This window comes from Pundamilia nyererei, unplaced genomic scaffold, assembly GCF_000239375.1.
Source record: "Pundamilia nyererei isolate P.nyererei 1_Seehausen unplaced genomic scaffold, PunNye1.0 scaffold00704, whole genome shotgun sequence".
Classification (NCBI taxonomy): Eukaryota; Metazoa; Chordata; class Actinopteri; order Cichliformes; family Cichlidae; genus Pundamilia; species Pundamilia nyererei.
This window is the reverse complement of record NW_005188105.1, coordinates 53373-55627: the sequence shown is the minus strand read 5'-3', so window position 1 is coordinate 55627 and position 2255 is coordinate 53373.

Here is a 2255-nt window from a genome sequence, read left to right as displayed (position 1 = left end):
TTACGTACAACTCCTTGTTAGAGCTTATATAGCGTTTAAACAATACACACACTTTTGTCTTTCTGTATAAGTTGGGACCCATATTGACTCACTGCCTTATCAAGTCTCCTGATCTAAACCTGAACCTCAAAGCCATGTTTGTGTATTCAAAGAGTGCTCTGAAGGAGAAAAGGCCAACTTTTCCATAAAATACAAAACTTCCTCTTCATACATAAATATCATCACATGCTGAATGTCTTCATTATTCTGGTTTAAAACCTGCACAGGTTCGTGCACAGGTATGTGTGCACACATCCAAATTGCTTTTTGTACACATTAACATACTGGCTTGTCAAGTCCAAAACTAATTGACTCCAAAACCAGATATGAGCCCTCACACCTCCCGCCTCCCTTCCCTTCACACTGTACTATGAAGCAGAAAAGGCTTTTGTGGCTTTATAAAAAAGGATGAAAAAATGCCCTCCACCTCGAAACCAGGCCAGACTGAATTTGTTTGTTTTCCCTGTGCTTGTTTGGGTTCTCTAGGGGAACTACAGCTTCACCCCACAGTCCAAAAACACGTGTGTTGGAATAACTGTGGGTGTGAACGTGACAATGACTGAAAAAAATTCTCATAATGTAGAAACATTCGTATTATTTTGGAGTCAAGCTAAAAATGGCACTCACAATGAAAACTGTACAAGTCCAGACACGTGTCATCCTACACATGTGTGGGCACATGTTAACCTAGAGGCTTATCATGGCTCTTTAGTCTTTCAAAGGCATGAGGACTCTCTGAAATATCCCTATAATGTAAAAATGTGGTCTTATTTTGATTTAAAAGTAACATGGTAAAAATATACCAAGCATAGCCGCCCACAAATGACTTTTTCTTCTTGAACTCACCCTTTAAATTAGGTCCCATATGCATAAAGATCCTTATAGTTCTCACAGAAACCTTGTTAGCCTAAAACATATCAGCACAGACAGCTTAAAAGTAATGTAGAGGAAAACTAAGCAGAAAGGGAATAAAAGTCTTACCTCAGTGAAGAGGTGTGGCTAACTTTAGAGCTTTGTATGATGCACTCTTTCAAATAAATTTTTATTTTAAGGCAGCTGAGAATATCATCTAATTGAAGAAACGGGAAAACATACCTTAGCTTATAAAATGTTTGAAAACACAGACCAAACACACTAGTAATGAATGTGCTTTATAGGGACCGATCGGCTGACCTCTGACCTGTAGACAAGAGCTGAAATGCTAAAAACTGCAGTTCCTGTAATGTCCACTCGGGCCTCCAACAGTAAATCAGTCCCCATGATCTCCCAAGTTAAAATGTCCAAACGTAGAACTGAAGTAAACATGTTTGTACAAGATGCCCAAAAAGGCTGATCTCTGTGCCTGTGTGGTGCACTCATTCAGTCCATGGACGCGACTTTATAACCCTGCAAGATGGCATAAGGTCATAACTTAGCACTCCAAACTCTCATCCAAACATGGCCACGCCTGACTCTAAAAAGATCAACATGGCACCAGCCAAAAACCCTTACAAACACTCTGCTGTTCACCTTTTAGTTGGAGACCTTTGTAAACACGGGTCCCCACAGGTGTATAAAAACAAACATCTGTGTATGTGGTTAAAAGGCAACATAAATTGTTACTGCTAAGAGTAGTACAACTAAAAGTGGTGTTATTGAAATATAAAATTGTGAACTTCTAGTGCAACATGTGATTTTGTTGCTATAGTACTGCAGCCCACTCGTACTGCTGCGGAACTACAGTTACACGTCACGGTGAAGTTAAGCGACAAACTTCCACTTTAGTGACACAGACAGTACGATCAAATGCTGCAGGAGAATTTACACTATGTGTCATATACAGAGTGTGCCCCTCCCCCACCACTCCAGTAAAGTGCAGTTATATTTAGTAAAGGCACCGGGGACGCTGGACAGGCCGCCGTGTAGCCACTCGGTGTGTGTGAAGTACAGTTAAAGGTGAGCGTAAAGGGTAAGGTGTGTGTGTGTGTGCTGGGGTTACTGCCCTTTGCAGTGAATGCTGAGCTGGTCTCACATTTCGCCTTTAGATGAACTTTAACCTTCTCTGTGAGCGTTAGGGACCATCACTCTTGTTCACCCCACAGCATAACAGTCATTCAGCACACTGAGAGTAAAACTGGGCCCCACAAAAAGACATTTTCCCCTTCATTCTTGTGATGTTTTGAACTAATTTGTGCCTTTTTTCACTGGATTATGGTAGAAATGTAAACTTTTGTTTC